The 22,719-nt window shown below is 36.7% G+C and overlaps 1 protein-coding gene across 5 annotated transcripts in view; it reads right to left on the reverse strand.

The window, feature by feature from the left end:
- Window positions 1–22,719, reverse strand: part of LOC143177133 (venom dipeptidyl peptidase 4) — a 280,040-nt gene that overhangs the window by 106,788 nt on the left and 150,533 nt on the right. The gene's annotated exons all lie outside the window — the stretch shown is intronic.

Here is a 22,719-nt window from a genome sequence, read left to right on the forward strand (position 1 = left end):
TTATGGAAAAATTGAGTTGTAGAAATTTTACACTTTTGTATTTTTGAATTAATGGCATATCATTTCTTTTATAAAGAACTGATGATTTGTACTAGTTTTTTATATTTCAAATTAATTTTCCATCTTTTTTATATCCACTGTTTTATTCATGGTTTTTCAACAACCTATCTACTGTATAAAAACAGAATTGTTTGTACATTAAAAGCTCATCGTCTGCACTCATAATGGTTGATAATAGAAATTGCTTATCATCAAATTTTTCACGATGCATTTAGTAAGTTTAAGTTACTTTTCTTGGATGCTACATTAGGGTGTGCTTCTCTTAATCCTAAAGTGGTTATGGGGGATTTGGTAGATCCTCACACTTATATTCTACTCAGGTTAAGAATTTACACGTAACCATTTAGGGGTTAAGAACACAGTAATTATATATTAGAGATACTACACTTGCCTCGACTTACACTACTGGCCCATTTCCCGAGACTCAACACGATTTCACCAAGTAACAACCTATTCGCAAAGATATGGTTCGTTCTCGCTCTCTGGTGACTCCATTCGCTACGATATGATTTGCTTCTGCTAGATGATGTCCTATTTCCTACACTGTAACTTGTATCCATTGCACAACAAACTATTTGCTAGAATACGACTCGCTTCTACTGTGCGACGACCCATTCAGTAACACGCCACACTGTTCCATTACACTTTGTGTACAAGTAATCGATCCTCAGCCTAAAGGCTTCACTGTTTACTATGCCCAACACTGTCTCTATCAGACGAACATTATTTAACCAGAACTAATTTGTTTCCATCAAAGGGAGCTTAACTCCTAGAAAGTGTCTCGTCCAGGGATTCTCAGAGATGAGAACGTACTTACAACTTTACATTCCTTGATACACTCCACTCAGAGGTTCCGATTGCTCGTGACAACTTTCCAAAACATCTTCTGCCTGTCTCAAACTGTAACGTATGTTATTTGCAAACTCAATGTATATCCAACGTATTAAATGTACCAGCAACTATATATCATTCCATACAATTTATTGTATGGAAAAATGTTTTAAACGGAAGTTTGGTATCGAGAATATGCTTCTCTGTTGATACAGCTGCGTGATTCAACCTGTACGTTTCAATATTCTAAGTGGTGGTAGAGTATCCCAAATCGATCGCAAAATGTCGTATGTCATAATGTCCAATTTGCCTTCGTCTTGTAGTAATAATGCTTTAAAGTTAACATGTTGATATGATAAACTAATAGTCGGAGGATTTAGTAATATTGCAGATATAATGGAGAGGAACAACAGAAGCAAAAAATGTCTCTTGCAGTTTAACACATTCGCGCTGGCGTGTACCATCGATGGCTCACACCATCCAAAGCAAAGCGCTCTTAAAGCAGTCATCTATTGGCTAGAAACTCGAATTGCAGCGTTGGCGTGAACGTGTTAATTAAAGATCAGAAATGTTGTAAGGAAGAACGTAGGTAAGACATTCAAATGAAGTGTGGACCAAAACACTGCTGGCAGGTAGCAGTTCAAGGTGATCCAGTAAAAGTCCCATTGTAAAGCTTATGTCTATTAGAGTCTTAACACGTATTAATCCACGAACGGCGGATGATTTCAGTTTTTGCAACGTCCAGAGTGGATTTTGAGTCTAAATGGACCCAGCATCTGCCAGGCCATGGTTAAGGGCCTTCCGAAACAAATACAATCTTCTCAAGCAACTGAATGCTCTAAGTCAACAGATTCTTTCAATTTGCTTATCTCATGAATACGTGCAAGCTACTCTTTGTTTCAAAATATAATGCTTATTTTAAAACATTATTATCAGTATTGCGATATGACGGGACAAAATGTCTTTCAGTGACGTTATAAAGTAGAAAAATAGCGGTACCGTGCAGTACCTCCACTTTTCTACTTTATGATGTCACTGGAAGTCATTTTGTCCCGGCATATGGCAATATTGATTATTACTGCAAAATGAAAGCAGATAGGAAACTATGCCATAGGACATTTTGTGACCCAATTGTACTATCCTATCACCCCTTATAATATTTCAATGTATATTTATTGCACCCTGTACAGTGCCTCATGAGATTGCTCGGTAACCAAAACGCAATATAATTTTCATCGTAGAGCAGTTTTACTCTCCGCAAGAATCTTCCCAGTTTTTCCCTTTGAAACTGATACTCTCTACCAGAACAACGTATTCACAAACATCCTCTTCACACACACGCCCCTTGGTCGGTCGATCAGGAGTCATTGGCCCGATCACTCTTCTCTATATCGATGACACCGCGTCCATACGTCGCCAGTCTCGATAACGTTTCCGGGGCACAGTGCATGCGGGTTAAGTTTCGCGCGCGAAAAGTGGTCATTGTGTGGCCAGCTATTCAGTATGCATGGAACGTTTGCACTGGATATCCAGAGTGGCCGTCGGGTTCGATAGCAACTCTGGACATTGCATAAACGTATGGAAGATGTTATTGACTGCAGGGATATTGCACGGGCCAGGGGGAGGGATGAGGATCGGAATATAACCTCGCGAAATCAATGGTGGGTTCTTTGCTGGGCCAATATTTCAACGGGCACGTTGCGCATTCACCAATCAGCGCGGTCGCATTTGTTATTCATAATTAGCCTGTTTTCACCGAATGGTCGCTGGCAAAGGACACGTCTCGAAATTGGGTGAATCGTTTTTCACGTTCCTCCGCTGACGGAATCGAGGCAATTGAATGCATCACTGTCGGCCATAAATTGGATGCGCTTCCGAGACTTTCAATGCACCGTGGATTTTCGTGCTTTTTAATAAGGATTCTTGAAAAGTTTCACTTGCCGATGACAATGACTGCACAGAGTCAGCTTAATTTTCGTTCCCTTCAAGTTGACCTAGGCTATAGGGACCTTTATGTGCTAAAACTTTCCTGCTCTTTTTCAAATATCCATGATCGACGACATTGATCGATTTTTCTGCTCCGCTGGTTATCACCTAGCACACAGCAAGCTTCAGTAACCATTCCTGCAATAGGGGGAAGCTACAACGCTCCTCGATCATCGCTTTCGCTCCTACCCCTTTCTTGCAAAATACGTTTTAAGCCGACGAAAAACGCATCATCGGTGGCGACATTTGAAGAGCCCGAAGCTTGAAAAGTGATTCAAGGAACTGCTGCAATCTCCCATTGCTGCTTGAGTATACAGAGTGATTCATAGATGCATGCCGATATTTCAGAATGTCAATCTACAGTGGCGGACAAAAGTAAGTTTAAATAATAAATGAAATGAAGATATGTGAAACTGTGAACTGTCTGTGTTATTGGATAAGAGAAGCTTGCTAAAATAAATAATTGATGAAATTTCAGATGTAAAATCAAATATTTAGTATGGTAGAATTCTATTATTATTATATGTATGAAGTCAATTTAACGAGAGGAATCAGTAAATGTTAAGAAATGCACATAGGCGTGGCATGAACCGGGACAGTTGATATTGACACAACGCGGAGAATAAGGACAACACGTCTACATTTATTGACTCGTCTCGTTAAATCAATTATAGAAATTTTAATTTTAAACTTCCTTTTGTTCCTCAGCGTATGAGCTATATTAAAATATGTAAAGAACACACACGTCCTACATATCTTAATTTGCAGGTTATAGATTAGAGATAGTATGCAAACTATTCACTCCATATCTCAACACTTGCTACTGTACCCCTAAGCATTACATTTCTCACTGGGTCGAGAATACTAGGTGTTCGTTGAATGATGTCAAACCTATTCTGTGTCCAATCTCGCAGGTCGTGTACATTTTTCACTTGTGTTGAGTACACAATATACTTTAAGTGGTCACAAAAATAAAAAAACTAGTGGATTTAGATTAAGAGATCGTGGTGACCATGCGACAGATCCATTTCTTCTTATCCATCAGTTTGCAAAGGTGCTGTTTCGGAATATTCTTATGAATTACTTTTCTTTAACCATGCACAACTCGAAAAGTTGGGCATCGTATATTGTTGGCATGTTGGTAGTCAAGATGACACAGAAACAAGAAGAGCAAACCGCATGTTCTACATGTTCTCATCTTTGTCCCGTGACGCTACAAAGATCAAGTAGTAGTTGTGACTGATTCAATTACTAATAAAAATACGTGTGGGCTAACTCTGTCATTGCGTCTAAATAGAGTGACTTATTGCATTACCTTCACTCCGTTCGCTTACCAATTTACCAATTCCAACGAATATGTAGGACGTATAGAGTATCCCAAAAATGGTGGTACAACCGGAACACTAATTATTCTATATGAAAAAAGATGTCGAAAAAATAGAAAAAGATTTTCTATATCGTGCTCTGTTTTGGAGAAAATTGAGTTTAGGTTTAGGTTGGCTCGAAGGGTACACGAGGTAAGAGGAACACTCACGGTCTGACCTCAGCTGTAAGCAAGAAACATTCTCCTCTCTCCGCTTACCCCTCAAGTATCCAAACCTACGCTTAGAAACTCTCGTCCTCGGTTTAAATCCAAAGTCAATTTTCTCAAGAACGAAATACAATATAAAAAAACTCTATTCTACATTTTCAACTTACATTTTTAAGTAGAGCCACAGCCAGTTCTGGTACACCTTGCATATTCAAATGATGCCTTTTATGTATTTCAGTCTACAGAATCCCTTCTCTCCTCCCCTCTTCCCCCTCCACTCTCGAATACTGTCCTGCATTTTCAAATCACCCTGTATATCTATTTCTTTATCCAGCACAGTGAGTTATGTATTTGAAACGGTAGATCGCTGATAAATATCTTTCTGAACGGAGTGTACTTTTACGTGTGGTTGGTGACAGGAGAGACGAGGAGAATACGTCGGAACTCGATCAGAAATCGGAATCCCGTGGAAAGGAGGTTCCATTAGCGAGAACGGATTTGGAGAAAAGGATTTCTCTGAATCCTCGTCGTTCTATTAATGTCACATCCATCGCCTCCGGGGACGAAAAGAAAAGAGAAAGGAAAAGAAGACGGTTGAAAGCATGGATTTTCATCTTACATAGGTTGTATTGGTACCGCGCGAAGCTCTATGCGTCAATTACGTGAACACCTTTCTACGCATAGCATCCTCCTGGGAAGAACTTTCCATAGTTAGAGAAGCTCGGTGATCGAGATTTAAAAAGAGCTTCGCGAGTTCTCCCGCCGTTTCGGTCGACGTGCTGATATAATTGGTATACTTTGGTGTCCCGTTCGCCTGAAGGCGACTAACTTTCGCTGAACGATGACCTACTTGGTAAGACGCGACGTTGCTGTGTTGAAGAACGACTTGTTTGCTAAGGTTAGACCAGTTTCCGTTGAGTAACGAGCCATTCACTGAAACACGACTAGCGTGGGTGACGACTTATTGCTCGGGTTTCCACTTCGCTTTATGGAAGGATGACTTATTTGCTGAGAGGGTGGCAAACTCTTTCCTCTTTTCATCAACTGCTATTCGAGATTACAAATACATCAACTGGTATTCGGGATTACAGGTGCACCAACTGTTAAATTCGAGCTCGCTCTCCTTCGACAGTAATTTGGTTTTTGAGAAATCCACTTTATTTGTTGCCTAACTACCTCTATGTCTAGATTAAAGTTTCTTCTGTGCAATGCAGGTTTCCTCCTTTGTTACACATTTTTAAGGACCCTTAAGAGTTCCTTTTTCTGACGACCTACGTGACCAAAGCCAGAGAGACTAAGTTTTCTTACTTCGCCACATTGAAGCTCTTCAAAAGCTTTCTTGTGTTCTTTTGATAGACATAAAATTGTAAGGCGCTTTTGTTAAAATATGTTAAATAAGCACAGTAAAGTGATTGTTAAAATTTAATGAATTATTTCTTATTATTTGGTAAAGGACATCAATGGTTCATTATGTGTGTAAGTAAACGTCTATGTGGATATATTGTAAAGATTGTTGTTTTAAAGTGATGGAAGATCAATTATTTTTGTTCTATTGTGAACATTATGGACATTGTGAGATACTTAATCTCATTGTTATCGTTTCGATTCTTAACCACTTGCACTGCAAAGAAATTCACGGTTGCGCGTCATTCTTTTTTCTGCAACAATGGCCTGACGACGTGTGTAACACGTGGTTAAAGTAGAAGACACTATATTCACATATAAACCTAGTAAATAATATTTAAACAGTTAGTGGTTGACGATTTTTCTATTTGGTGATGATTTTCACTAAGTTTGGCGGAAAAGGTAGTATACAGATTCTTTAATATTCATTATTCTTTTTTATTACATTAATATATGATTCGAAATAAAAACTCCTGAATATTTAAATTGGTTGAGATTCGTAAACACAGATTTGTAAATATCTGTTAAAGTACATTCTGTTTGTTTCCTTTTAAGAACCATCAATCGTCTTTGGTATTGCTTGCTTCCACTGCAGAGCACTAAATTCCTCAAAGCAACCAAAGTAGCTTATACTCCACTAGTCAAAGAAATACTTGCTCAAAAACTCATCCCTCCAGAAAAGCGACTCAACTGGCAGAAATATTTCTGCTTAATCCAAATTTACTGCATTCAACCATAAAAAAACAAGCCTGGTACGAGCGATGCAAGCTTTACAGTTAAACTCTATCGTCAGCACCTGGCCTTAACGACAGAATACAAATAAAAAGAAACGAGCTGTTTCGACAAGTTTGTCACATGTGTAGACGCGAATAAAGTCAGCTGTTTAGGCCACATGCGTGAGTTTACTTGGTATCGACATCGAACAGTGTTGTTCCTAAGAAAGTCGATTTTCTATTAATTATACAGGGTGCTCGACGACAGATGCCAGCAATTTTATTGATTGATTATACATGAGAAAATAAGGTGAAAATTAAGAATGCTTGAGTTGCATTTGAGGCTCTGTTTCCGAGTTATAAATTATTAAAGAGACACCTAAAATGCCTGTAAAATGTGTCTCACTAAAACGAAAATAGGGACACTTTGTGCCAACTTTTCGATTGATGAATCGACGCTACAAAGTCCACTAAAGCAACTGTTTAGCCGCGAAAAATTATATTTCACCTTAAAAGTGTATAAATCATTGGGAAGAAGTTAGCTTATTAACTGTTAAAGCTTCTCTTAATTGTGTTTTATGAATTTAAAATATTTAAAGCAAAAACTGAATTATTTACCTGAAAAAGTAAAGATTCTGAAATGTGATTTGAAAAGTATGTGTTTCAATTTCACATTATATGAAAGACAGATTGTAAGGACAGACTATTCAACACAAATCCTTCGAAGTGGTAAGCATCGAATGTTCTAAAAAAGTCAGTTGCAGAAACATGAATATATTTTGATCCCTGCTTTATTCAATAAAAATGATTTATTATTATCCAAACCACCTCGTATGAAATTAATTTGGTGTGTGAAAAATCACGCAACCAATCCTGAATCGCAACAGCTATACGTACACAACGGCGGATTTTATACTTTCATTGTGTATAGACTACGTTTTGTCTCGTTAAATTTGGATTATAATATATCCGCTCTACTTGCAAATTATTTTTGGTTTGTTATATATACATCCATCTTTGTTAACTGTACAGGGTGTTCCAGAACTAGTGGTATAACCGGAAAGCAAATGATTCTGCACGAAAAAATAAATCGAAAGTATAGAATAAATTACAGAATAAACTTTTTTCATATCGTGTTTCGTTTTTGAGAAAATTGAATTTGAATTATGATTGGATGCAAGTGTACGGATATATAATTGAGGACACTTCTTGAAAAAGGGCCCATAGACTTATGGTTTTTCGTTAGATCGTCTTAAATGAACTGTTAAATATCTAACAATATTCCACTAAAATTCGAACTTAATATTCCAACGATTAAGATAAGTACAGAGTGATGTTCGTGATTTATACAAACGTTTAGATAACAAAAGTTCTCAATTGTTAGACAGAATGTTTGCAAAAAGCAATGAACCATTACTTGTTAAAATAATTATTACATTTTTTATTATTTTATATTTTCTTCAGTTAGTTCAATTATCAGAAAATATTCATTACATTTGTAAATATACACCTACAAAAAACATACTTTTTCTGTTCTTTTGTTGCGTATTCAGATGAGCTTGGTCACCGAATATTATATTAACTACACTATACAACATAAAATAAGAGCACTCTTGTATTAATTTTTCATTAAAATAACCCATTCCACAAACTACCTTATCTTGTATAAAATATTGAAGGTGGCTCATTTACATACCAAGATTCTACTCGTTAAATCAACAAAACCATCTTACACCACTATGTGAACCATTTTATCCTCGGTTAAAATCCAAAGTAAATTTTCACGAAAACAGAGCAAGATTCCAGCAAATCTTTTCTACATTTTCAATTTATTACTTCCTATAGAATCACTACCTTTCTGCTTGCACCACCAGTTCTGGAACACCCCGTTTACACAGTTAAAATCTGCGAAAGGGAGTAAAAGTTGCGCTTGGATAATAATTACTCCGTTAGTTTGCACCTGGCCGACCCAACGACCGAGAAATGATCAAGAATGCATAGCGTCTCGTGTGCGCAGTTCGCGTTGCATTCCGTCATGTGGGCCGTAAGAACGAGCAGTGAGAGAAAAAAAAAAGAGCAAAGGGGAAACGAGTCAGGGGGTGAGAGAGCGAAACGAATGGCGACGGCGGCTGTAATTCATAAAATACTGTTTCCTGAGCTCGGGTAAACAAACATTGGATCGAAGCACCCGCTATTTTTCATTTAATGCTTATCGGAATTTCCGGCGGACGGCAAATATCCTGCCAATTGGTTCCGGCCAATTGCGGTCCGCCGCTTTAAACCGATAAAACTGATTCGATTAGAGGAGATGCAAGAGCTGACGCTTTATCGATTACAAGCTAACACCTGGCAAGCGGGTGTTGGTTATTTAACGGAATGCAAATGTTCTGGTTCGCCAGAGTCGACGACTAGGGATATTGCTGGTCGGATGGAATTATTCGTGGCCGAAGAAAAGTTTTTCCATGCTGACGGAGCTATTTCCCGAGATCGAGTTTCTTTCTAACGATGAGACTTGATCAAGGAGGGGTGCTTGAGACGGGTCGGGTAACGTAATACGTAGAGGTTATGATAATGACATGGAGATGAGCGCTAATACGTTGATTATGCCACCGTTTTAAGCTACCTGTAGGCGAAGAACAGAAGTTCCTGCTGCTTAAACGAAACAAGGATGAAGTGACTGAGAAATATTAAATTAGAACAGGAGTCGGAGTTTGTTAGATACTGCAGTCTTTCGAGACCCAGTAGAAATCGATTAGTATTATTGTGTTCATTACGTAGTAGAGTTCAGATGGTACCTGGAGCAAGTTCATCTTTGATAGAAGACGAATCTGAGGTCATTGTGTACCACAGCACGTACACCTTGCTCACAACTGGAGGAATGGAATATCTTTCTCCCAGGAGAGGATAATATCCACGGAAGCAAGTGTGTGGAACTAAAAATCGATTGATGTTCGACCACATCCGCACGGATACAACAATATATGCGAGAATACTTTTATGGGTTGCAATTTGTTTCTGAATCTAATAAATAATTTGCAGGTTAGAGTCGTGTTACTTGGTTTGGATTAGATTTACCCATATAATATAGATACTGTAGATAGAATAGAAGTAGGTATACGGTTATGGTTACGGGCTTATATTCCACGTGATTTTGTTTCAGAAATTGGTTCTCTCATCTTTCGTTCTGAAAAAGTGATTGAGTATTTGAACGTTTGAATGATTAAATATTTAAAACTTTTAGTATCAGAATATTTCAATTACTAATATTTGATTATTTAAATAGATATGTGGAAAGTTGAAAATTTGATACTCACATGTTTGATAAAAATCGAAATAGGTTCATGTAAATACATATTCCTGCAGCTTATAAATTACCGACAAGGAGGAATACTATACATTTGTTCTTCATTTTCAATATTGTCATTTAAATTGATAAAATTTCAAACAATTCATTAATTAATTAAATTAATGTTCAAGGACTAATATTTGTTAACAAATTCATGCGGTTTAGTAAACATAGTTGTGGCGATAAACTTGATATACACGATATCACGCGTTAATCCAGTGTAACCTACATAGAATACCTACACAAGCAAATATTAATTTTTAATTTAAAAATATTGTACAGAATATTTTATATAAAAATATACGTTCAAAATGTCGTTGGATGAGTAAAAAGAAAAACAATTTTCATCTAAATAATAAACCATTTTTTATCGAAAAGTCTCCTAAGTAGTATAGTCTCGAATATGGTGAGACAACGAGTAAGTAGTATAACGTATAACATAGTCAGATACCTAACAAGAAAATTTCGACTATAATTAATTGTAGATATAATAAAATACAAATACGCATTTTCTACAACCAAATGATGAAACCTTTACATAAACTAATATCACACAGTACTTCTGTATTCATAATATAAATATATATGAACGAATTTCTTATACAAAATCCTGCCAAAACTCTACAAAAATTAATTTCTCGGAGAATCTTAGAAAATCACTAAGCACTACTGACAATGGTACCTTACTGAAAATGTAATCTCTACATTCTTCATGGAATCCTATCACGAACGTGCCGTTCAAATACTGTTGTGTTCCTCTACACCCTCAAAGTACGTTAACCTGGAGCGAGGAGAAGTGCCAAGCGGTTGACGTCTTACACGTTAGCAAACATCGTCCCCCCTTCCCCAATACTCGTGACTGGTGGAATGAATTTCCACGGAGGCAAGGATAAAAGGAGATATCCTAGGCGTATTGTACCAGTGGATCGGTCGAATGTTGTCAAGACGATAGATGTATTGAGTTGCATCAAGATCACGATACTTCTTCCGTTTCTATGGAAAAAAAAAAAACAATGAAGGATCGAAGTTCCAGCGGAGACGAGGAATTGTTATCGCTCGTCCCTGTGTATTTCAACGTAGACGGAAATTGCGTTGGCGTTTATAACGCTCTGTTCGATATCTCATGAAACTGTACACGTTATCACTCCACCGCGTTTCCTCGCGGGATTTATTGCCAAAATTTGAGATAATGTCGTTCTTCCTCTGTTTCGGGGAAAGGGAGGAAAATTACACCCGAGTTTGCGTCGCCTAAGAACGCCTGTCGCTCTCATCCTCGATATTCGTTATTCCCTTTGTGTAACGCACAACTGCAAGAGATTTGTATCAGAAAATCTGTCCTCTCGTTAAGCACGAACGATATTTTCTCTAACCTCAAGCAGAACAAGTTTCACGGTACAGCTTCCAGAAGGACTACTTCAACCATCAGTACTTACTTCTGCATCTGTTACCTCTGATTCATTGCGGCGCGAGGCGCAAGGGCGAACTGCATCGAAATTTACACGGAATAAACGTGCTCAAGGGAATTCTTGAGCTTCACGTTTGAAAACAGCCGCCGCCCAACGGCGTTACATTGATTCCAAATTCTTGCTTGAGCCCACAGTAGAACCATTCCATTCTATTGTGCTTGATGGATTAAAGTGCTGGGCTCGCAAACGCTCTTGGGATTTACAGGGAACGTGCATAGCTAAACTGATCCTTTCCAATCTTCAACGAGAAAATGATTCATACAGGAATTACCAGAACGTAATGACAAAGGCGGATAAAGCAGTCGCCATTGAAATTGTACCACCTTACGAATATCAGTGCTCTTGGTTTAATTGCCATGTGAGAAGTACTTATCTCTGTTATTGGTGATTAAAGATTATATTCCCTTTTTTCACTTCTTAGAAGTCATGAGCATCATTTGCACCTCCAACCTTATGATTTCCTCCATAACTGAGGTATTCGTAATAATCGAAAAACGTTAATCCAAATTCAGACTTCATCTGTTGGTTTGCACTAGCTGCAAGTTGATAAAACGCATGAAAATTCCTTTCACTAGCATTATGATAAGTAATCCCCCGATTTCTCTAACAAAAAGTTTGAAATTCTTCCTCCATTTGGTTGATCGCCAAGCCAAATTGTGTTTCGACATATTTACCGATTCTACTATTGTAACTATTTCGCAGTTTTCGCCTTTCTAAAAGCTTCCAGCAGAGGATTGCATTCCAAGATTACATTCTTCGCTTTTTATAATCGATCGCCACCATTACTGACGATATGATACATTTGGTCGCCACCATTTTTACATCTCTAGATTCTCCACTAATAATATCTCTTTTTATTTAAAATTTTTATGTGTATAACAATTTACATATATGTAACACGTTCGTTATCACGCGCCATACATGTATGATACAGTAAGCGCTATCCAGGGCATCACATATCTATAACGAAGATCAAAGTAAAATTTGAAATGTTGACTGTGGATAACGTCTTTTTTATGAACATGTAACGAACGTGTTAATTATTACGTTTATAATTACTTTTATATTCACCAAACAATATTTTTAGCTTATATTTCAAATTTATTCTTTGCAAAATTCATGCCAATTTTTAATTAACAATTGGAAGCCTTACATTTTAGTGCACTGTAGTAACCAATAAAATTACAATACTCGTTAAAAGTATCATTTAGTGAATATGAAAGCAATTATAAACGCGACCAATAAATACATACAAATACAAATTTTAAATAAAAAAAGGAGAATTGATTTTTAATGGCAAATTACACAAACGATTATTTTTCATGTGACAGTTAAGTCAAACGCATTGACATTTGTAAGGTCGTGTAATTTGCTGTATTGCTTGGTGTAACATAGGGGCGTTATTTTGTAAAAAAACGGGGCAATTTTACGAGCCAATTGGAATAATATTTTCATCGAGCACTGCGATGAGAATAAATCTCAGCTGACGGAATTCTCGTTACCTGCCGGTGTGTTTTGCTAGTAAACTCAATTTAGTAGTCTCTCAGTGCTCCAGTAATTAACTAAGTTTAATCTGCACAACTGGTTGGTCGTTTAGACGATTCCATATCTTTTTCATTCCTCCTTCCCTTATTACAAAGCGTAACGGGCATCGAGGTGCAGAGTGCGAGCAAACCGACTAAAGCTAAGAATGCCAGCCGATTGTCTCTAAGCCACAGTTTCTAATGACCAATTTTCAATTTACTAATCATAGGATTGACAAGAGAATAGGGAACGTCGTTTATCACAACCTCGTTGCTGATTCTGGGCTAACGTGCTCATTTTCGTGATGCTAATGCTGCTAATGAAATAGTGTTGACCTTTATCAAAACTCGTGGCACTCGGGCTCCTTGTGCATGTCGCGTTAGATAAATCCGCTTCGTACAAATTTAATACCATCTGGGATTAGAGGGACGCATGAACGTAGTCCTGGGATCTCCACACTAATGCCATGATGCATATGTTACACTTCTACGAAAACAGAGTGACAAATATTAACAGCATCACGTACTTTTAGTCAGAGTACTTGAAATATTTTACGAGTATGGCAGAGTGTGCTTACAGTGATGTTGCGGGATTTACTAGATTTATTATTCAGTGATGTGAACATTTCTATATGAGAACTCGTTTATTAGAAGGCCTTTTTGACATTTTTTGCTTTTTTGAAGAATTATAATGTGTGGAGTTCTGAAAAGCTTTTATGAAGATTCATCTATGGTTGTAATATGAAGAAGTGTTCGGTTATGGTTACGATTTTTATCTCAAAATGTAGTTATGTTTGATGTTCTGACTTTTTTTTGTTTGTTGTGCTCGAGCAATATGTATATTTTAAATATTCAACTACATATTTAGATACTCCAACGTTCAAATTTTCAAACATTCTAATATCAGATACAATTTTCAAATAGTTAAAGTATTTAATATTTTAATTAATTAACATTTTTAAATATTGAGACTTCTAAACTTCCAAACATTAAAACATTTAAGTTTTAAAATTTTCAAATATTCTGACATTAAAATTTTCAAATTTCTAAGTGTAATATTCGATTAGTAATAGAGGGTGTTACAAGAATAGGTGGCCAATCTTTGGTATCATGATCTACACTTTCTAAAAATAAAGAAAGGTCGTATCGATATAGGTCCGAAAATTTTTCGTTTTCGAGATATAAGTACTTTTAATAACTATGAACACGTAGCAATACGAGAATTAGTGACATTATTGTTGCTGAGATTGATTAATATCACGCATATATTCATACATCTCATGACATAAGAAAGTCATTTTCAGCAATTTCTTTGAGTAAGTTACAATTTTTTTAAGTATCCAGTTGCAAACAGAAAACGTTTATATCTCGAAAACGAAGAATTTTTGGACCTATGTTAATATGACCTCTTTTCATTTTTAGGGGGTATAGAATATGTTACCAAAGTTTGGCTACCTATTTCTGTAACACCCTGTATATTTATTAAATTTTCAAACTCTAGTATTCAGATATTTCAAATGTTTAATTTATTCCATCATATTGAAACTAAGAAAAGTCCAATAATTATTGAAAGTAGTAACATTGAACAAGAGATAGTAACTGATTTCAAACTTTTGACGAGTAACATAATTACACATAACTATATATTTCAGAAACTTACACGTTACAATTCTGAAAACCCCTTCTTTGTAACAGAACTAGCAAATGAAAATACCTAGTACGTTTTTAAGATCCTTCCCCTGTAAAAGCACGACATTCAATTTTTCCACCCTTCTAGCGCAGAAAGATCCTCCAAGAATTCCAAATACCAGAGCCGGGCTCACGACATTTTCGAAAGGGGTTCCAATTAATCTTCCCTGGTAATTAATCGCCAGCCGGTATTTTCCCTCCGAACAGCTGTTTCTTTGTCCAGCAAAAAACCGATATCCTTCAGGGCAAACATTTGTCCGGCGATGTATCGTCGATATTTACACTAGTGTGTGGCGCGCGCTTACACGGCCGACGAACGAGCGGCCATTTTTTAACGAAATACGAAACGCGCCCAACCCGAAAGGCAATATTTTACAGCCACTTTGCGCATATGCATCAGCCACGATGAATCCCGTCCGGTCTTCGACAGATTGAGCTTATAGAGGGTTAAAGCAGATGCGTACACTACATGAAGGATACACGAGGGGGAGGGGGAATCGGTGGACGCAGAACGAGGAGGCACGGGACGCCCGTGGCGTGTGTAAATCAGCCTTTATCCTAAATTCTTGCCGACGAAATCCTCGGAGCCGCGCTCCGAGAGGACTGGATAAAGTATGTCGTCAGCAGGAAAGTCCCAGGCTGACGGGGAACAAAATACAGGCTGTTGAAAACTTCCTGGCACGCCTTCCGTCGACGCTTTGACACTTTATCGACGTCCCCTATCGGAACGCGTCGCGATCCTCTCCCCGTATAAAATCATTCGAGCATTCGTACGCGCACGAAACATGCTCGAGAATGGGCTGTTTAAGGAGAACGCGGGCACCGAGATATTGCAACCGTCCGCAAGAATCGGGGAGTCACGTCGAATCACGAGCGAAACGATTCCTTACTCTGCTCGCCAGAGAGGCGTATTGACATACTGAGAGGAACGTGTACTACTGGTTCTATGGCCAGAGATGATATAGAAAGCTACTGTCTCTGCGTTTTGCGAGATCTTGCGGATGGGAATTTGCATCCATACCTTCTTTCCGGTTGCTTCACACTTCAAACGTTATGGTTCTCTGTACATGTACATAGTAGGGTGTCTCTGTACGTTTTCAATCTCGATTTCCTCAAAAATTAAACTCCAAATGAAAAAAAGGTACTCTATATTTGTTTCATAATTTTGTGTGAGGAATCACGTGGCGCCTAATTGTACACATGGCAGTATTACTACCGTGCATACATATTTGAGCACTTTCACGTTATTGGAGATGTATGAAATACCTAAGCTTTCTTATTTATACTAATTGATATTAAATGTTATTCTCATCGGTATTTGGAAACCTTATACAAAGTGAGTCACGTAACTCTACCACCTGAATTTCCTTGGTACCTGTTCATTGTACGGGTAACTGTTTCAAATAAAAGTTGTTTGGTGTCGAAAGTAAGTTTCCCTTTGACATGTTGCTCTTGAGGCCAAACAACTTTTCTTTGAAATATTTTTCCATACAACGAATAGTTTATAAGAAATTTCAGGTGATACAATTGCGTGATTCACTCTGTATAATCGTCTGAGATGAGATTTATAATCAAAACTGTATTACAGAATAAAAGTTGGTGTATTTTACATATTTCAATAACGCGAAAATGGCCAAATACTTATGTACGGTAGTGTATGTATATGTCATAATCAGAACGCGAAAGTACGTCATATTTATATTATAAAAGTGGTGGTCAGAGCTTGTTATGATAGGAGCCATATTTCGCCGATCAGAAATACTCGAGAATTACAGCCTACAGTGGAACGACTTTATACTATAGGACAGGTTATTCAACGACAAATATCAGAAACTTTAAAAGATGATTGGTATTCTACATGTCAAAATAGAGAAAAAATCAAAAATTACGAAATTGTATTTGAGTCTTCATTTGAGAGTTATTAATGGTTAAGAAAACTCCTACAATTCGCATGGAATGTGTCTGACTTGAGACTTATTTTACTGGCGTTACTGTGTCTGATTTGAGGCTTATTCTATTGACTTTTCTGTATCTGACTTAAATTATTCTCCTAGCTTTACTGTCTCTGACTTGGGACTCATTCTACTGACTTCATTGCGTGTGCACTGAGATTTACTCTACTAGCTTCGCTGTGCCTGACTTGGAACTTATTCTGCCAGCTTAAAATAGAAGAAATATCTTTCTTAGGAAGTAAGTGTATTATAAATTAGTTTTAATAGAGTAAACCCAGAAGCCGCTGCAAATGTTTAAAAGAAACGCAGGTAGCTCTTCAGCCGCAGTTTGGCCACTATTGTATTATAACGATTTATTAGGAAAGACATTTGACACTTTTACAAGAATCTAACATAATCCAATCTCATAAATCGACATAACTGTCATAAATATTGAGATAGATAAGAATTTTCATAATCGTATATGTTCGTAATTTCTGCGATTGATTGGTTTAGACCATGATGTACATGTATATGCGACACAACCCTTTAAAGAATTAACAATTCACTGTCCAACATGCATCAACTCTAATCCCTATTTGAGGGTGGGCTGGCAGCGGTTTGTGTTGTTAGCGACATTATAAATTTTGGAAATAATGGAATTAGTATGAAATGGAAAAGTAGTTTGAGTACGAAAATGGATTCATTAGGGTAAAAGAAATAAGTTATGAGCTTTTGATAATTTTGTGAACTTGTACGGAAAGATTTGAAATTTTTTTTACGTATTAACGAAAAAATGTTCTGCAAACTTGTACAGAAAGTAAAAGATCCCATACGAAAAAAGAATACTTTAACACGAAATCGTCTGCCAGCTAAAATGAAACTGGAAATTAGTTTTTTATTATTGTTGAAATTACATTCTGTGTTGTACACGCCTTGTATGTTTTTCATTTTTTCCGAGTATTCTCTGCTTATCCCACATTTTTGCATAAAAGTTTTTCTAACATTGATCCTTATTAGTCGATCTTTGAAATAGATGTGAAATCTATTCCCTAGATATGGATTTTTATATTTCATTGAGAAATTATTATCGTGAGTCTTACTCCATTACGATAGAAACTATGTATAACTGATAGTGTCACGACAATGTGACGATACAGGTTTTACCAGATATCCTGTATGATACTGTTTAGAATGACACTAAGAAATCAAACCTACATTAATTTTGTGGCTTTAATATTTTATTACGGATGATGTATTTTTGCGTCATAACAGTATAGAGGATATACATATCCATGTCTGTAAAGGAAAATGATCTATGTCACATTTTCAAAAAATTCGAGTTAAGGCTTTAACTGAGATCCAAAACATAGAATTTACATTTTCAGAAAGAAAAAAGGACAGTAAAAGAATTTTTTTACTTAATAATAAGGGTTCAAGAAGACACAAGTCCATAAGATAGTACTGAAGTTAAAAACTTTAAACGTCAATATTTTGCAAACAAAAGCATCTGACAGGTCAGTTTGCCCTTCAATTGCAAATATAGAAACACGCTGATATTAAGCTGTTAATATCGTGACAATAAGTCCAATATCATGACAACGCAACATTTAGTTTTCACGTCAGCAAGACACTTCAGCACGTCAGTAGTACAATAAATTCTAAGTCAGACACATAGCACGCGAACTTCAAACGTTTCTGCACTAATAAATAACTCTGAAACAAAAATTGTCTCTTTTGTTTAAAAAATGATAGAATGTGCCACACAGAACAGTTTTTTGACAAAAACAAAATTTCTTAATTTTGACACTTACGCTATTTTCCACAAGAGCACTTCCATTTTGTCACCTTTTATTTTCGTCTTTGATTTACTCCTTACCTTCCAGACCTAAAGATTTGATTTACAATGCATTACTTCAGTGCCCACCGACAAACTGGACCAGCTTATTCACTACGTCTGACTTTGTCCTAATCCGCCAGTCTATTCCCCCAGGTAAAAGCACAACAACTCCACGAGTAAACAGTAAGTTCACCGACTCTTCTATCAATGTCGTTCAGAATTCAGCAATCCTGTGTTTCGATCAGAGCCCAGACCGCAATCCAACAGAATCCCCAACAATCGGCAGTACAATTAATACAAAACGAGGTTTACCCAAATCCCTTACCGTCTAATCGAATTCCAGCGGACGCAGGCCGAGAAAGCGTTCAAACGACTCCTGGCAACGGAAGATCGGAGCACAACATTAATACCGAAACGGGTTTAAATATTTACGGTGGCAAGGAGATTCCATTCAACGCGGCGAGGCGAATCAGGCCAGCCCCCGAAAGAGACGAAAAAGTCTTCGCCTGCTTCTTTCGTCCGCGGCGGGCTGTTCTGATGAATTTTTATGCTTCATCTGTTATCCTCGTGGCTGTGCGCTCGCGCCCGCGCGATTTAGCAAAATACGAGGCGAAGGACGACACTGGGTGGCGAGAGACACGGCTGATGAAGGCTCAGAAATATGCAAACGTGTGCAACGTCCCCCGGAGCATCAGCTGTGTGAATTACGGTCGCGGCACATATTATTGTTCCTGGTACCGCGGCAAAAACTCATCCGGCACACGTATAAAGCGCGCCGACGTGTCGCTAAAGGGCCGGCGAAAAAATATTGCGCCGGGTGCTCGGCTCGTCAGATGAATCATGTTAACCTGGCCGCGATAACGACGATTCGACCGGGGATTTCTTTTCCCACCGTTCGCTGCCTGTTAATTGCTTCTGGGCCACCACGCGCGGGGGGTTGTTGATAGGAACGAGAGGATGATTAGATTTGCGGGGGTCAGAGTACGAACTTCTCACCGAGATAATGTCTTAATTATTAAGGGCTTATTCTCGTTCAAAGGGGATAAAATCATATTTCTTCATTACTTTTAAAGCTTCGCCTCAACTTATTGAAATTTCATACTGATTTATAATTCCAGCTTCGATTTTCTACAAAATACTACATATTCTGGATTGTGTAAATTGTACAGAAAAAATGAGCATACATGTGAATTAGGAACTTAGTACCTATGACCGCCCACAAACGTCGTGCTTGTTGTATTTTAAAAATGTGATGGCAATTTTATTGCTCTCATCAAGCTAAACCCTACTTCGTATCCAGATATATAGATCAGTGACTGTACAATATAAATTTCAAGCAAATTGGCAAACATATGAACGTCGATGCAATTGTCAAAAGTACATATTTTGTTTGAGAAATATATAACCTTAATCATTAAGGGCTTATTTCATCATATTTAAAATCATATTTCTTCATTACTTTTAAAGCTTCGAATGTATTCGTGTATTCCAAATGCTTCAATATGCTTTTTTAGAGTTCGAAAATACGTCATATGCAAGACACGATGGCGTTTCTTAATTACTAATTTATACAGAGTATACCCAAATTGCGAAATTTAAAGTAACCAAATTACAAAGTTGAAATATGGATTGGAAGAAATTCTACAGGGTGTCCCGTAATAAGTTGACAATACTTCAGATGCTGATATAGCATCTAAAAGTAATGAAAAAGTTCATACAATCATCTGTTCTATTTGACCTTCTTTACGAGATATAGCGAGTTTTGTGTTCTGTCATTTTGTAGCTGATTGCTTTCATAAGAGATGTTCAAAATGACTACCTTGCATTTCAACGCATGTTTGGAGACGCCTCGTCATCGATGAAACTATACTTCTAATACTCCTTGATATTCCCCGAATTGATTCAAATCCTTGTTCAGTTTTATATCAAAGTATTTCAACACTATTAAAAAAACAGGTCTTACATGCATCACCTCATAAACACGGTCATAATAAGACATATGTTTATATGACCTTTTTTCAATATTTCTAGGTTTTAAATCAGTTCTTGAATTATTTTGCCCACTTATTAGGGGGCACCTTGTACATCTACATGAATTTATTGTGAAATAAGACGTCCCTTTCATTTACGAAAATATGAGATAAATACAGAGTGTTCGAAAAGAGATGTGAACAATTTTAAGAGGCGATTTTATATGCTAAGAAAAGACGAAAATTAAGAATGATAAAAATGCATTTGAGGCTTCGTTTCAGAGTTATTAATTGTTGAGAAAATACTGATTTCGTTGTTTTTGACCCGACTAGTTCACGTTGGCGATAGGATAAGTCTCAAGTCAGACACATTTTATGAGTTTTTTCGACGTTTCTTCAATTAATAACTCCGCAACGAAGTCTTAACTGCAATTTTGTCATTTTTCATTTCCAGTCTACAGTAGAACCTCCATTAACCGAACTTCATATACTCAAACTTTCTATTATTTAAGGTTGCGTATATTGAGTATAATAATAATAATGGTACAGTAGGACGTGTACAGTGAAGTAATAGTGAAATAATAATAATTTACTGAAAAAAATAAAGCTAGATATCAAAAGAATGCTTTAGGTTTGAATCTCATGGTACTTTGGATAATCAAGATCCTACAGTATTTTGACCAGTAGAATTATCTATTAAAATATCTGACACCTATTTTCGAAAGCCCTGTATATTGCTACGCAAAAAAAGGAATGATGATACTGTATGAAAAAGTAATAAAATATTTTAAAACTCCAGAGTACCTAGGGTCTTTTGATTTTTAGCTTCATTTTCGAGAAAATTGATCTTAAATTTCAAGATAATATGCATGCCTCAAAGTAATACATTTTGGTACCCAAAGGGTTTATGTACAAGGTAAAAGGAACATTCATAGTCTGACTACTGATTATATCTATTGTAAGGGGAAAGCGTTTCCCTTACTCAAGTACCTAATTCCATGAACATATTAATTTGAAATTGAAAATCAATTTTTTCGAAACTGAAGCACGAAATCGCGAATATTTTCCATTAAGTTTTTTCAGTAGAATCGTAACCTTCGGGCTTGCACTACAAGGTACAGAACATTCTGTATTACAATGTATGAGTGTACATCCCATTTGAAAGTGTAGGGAAAGCTTTAAACACGTTTCTCTTGAACCAACTTATTTTAAATTTTAGATTCATATAAAATAAATGGTTCTTTATAGCTCGTACCAAAATTATGTAAAAACCTGCAATAGTTACTTTCAGTTACCTGTGAAGGTAAAAGCTTTAATGGCAAAATCAATATTTCCTATTTACTTGGCTGCTACTTGAGCAAAATTAATTTTTTGGTTTTATTCCATTTAAATTAACGTTAAATTTTACAACATGAATTGTGGTAACAATTAAGAATAATACGTTGCATATAATTTTGAATTTTTCTGTTCGTTAATTTTAGTTCGAGAAAACGCCTAAAACTTAATTCTTCAAATATTGATAGACCTAAAAAAATGTTTCGTCTTTATAATATTTTAGTTTTAATATAGTTTTTCTAAGAAAACCTGATGATTGAAGCTAAATATACACTAGCATCTTTTTATTTACTAAGAATTAGATTCCCAGTCTTCTATAGATAACACGTCAATCCATGACAATTCTCACAGCTCATTAACATGACATATCTATGAAAATTAGAAAATGGTTGAATAGAATGTAACTGAACGTTATAGAACTGTAGGCTAGAATAGTCAACGCTGTTTGAACAATGATCCATTAATTGGGTTCTTATTTTACTGAAGCCAATCTAATTGATTTTGTGGCTTTTAATTGATGTCTAAATGAATTCGAAATTATTACTACCTAATTACCCTAGGACGCATTAGGATCCCTATCTAATAGATCTGTGAATGCAAATTGGCTGTTGGCTCTGATAGCTGCCAATAGAAAAGTAATAATCACCTTCTCGGTAAATTAAAATGCTAGAGCATGAATCCCTTCTTTTTTCAATCGCTGGATTTTTACCTCCGACCAAAAACTTAATCATAAATGAAACTCTGGCAGCATGTACTCGATAAAAAGTGACTAAAAGTTTCCGTGAAAATTCCAAAAATAATCGCTCAATCCCACCTCTAGATAAAAAGATGAAGCCTGCTTAACCCGATGCATGTAATCGCGCTTGACGCAGTTGAAAATCCAATATAAACGGTAGCCAGCGGAACGGGCAATTAAAAATTTTGCGAAGCTACGAGCCCGTTAAAAATAATTACGCGGCAAATTGAACGCTGGTTGCGCATGAAACTGCCAGCTCGCGGTTTGGAAATTGCGACTACGCCCTTTCATTCGACTCGTTCGAACATTCTGTTGTTATGCGTGGGACCAGTTTATTTTTGAAGTATGCGTTTCATAG

This window comes from Calliopsis andreniformis, chromosome 3 (genome assembly GCF_051401765.1).
Source record: "Calliopsis andreniformis isolate RMS-2024a chromosome 3, iyCalAndr_principal, whole genome shotgun sequence".
Classification (NCBI taxonomy): Eukaryota; Metazoa; Arthropoda; class Insecta; order Hymenoptera; family Andrenidae; genus Calliopsis; species Calliopsis andreniformis.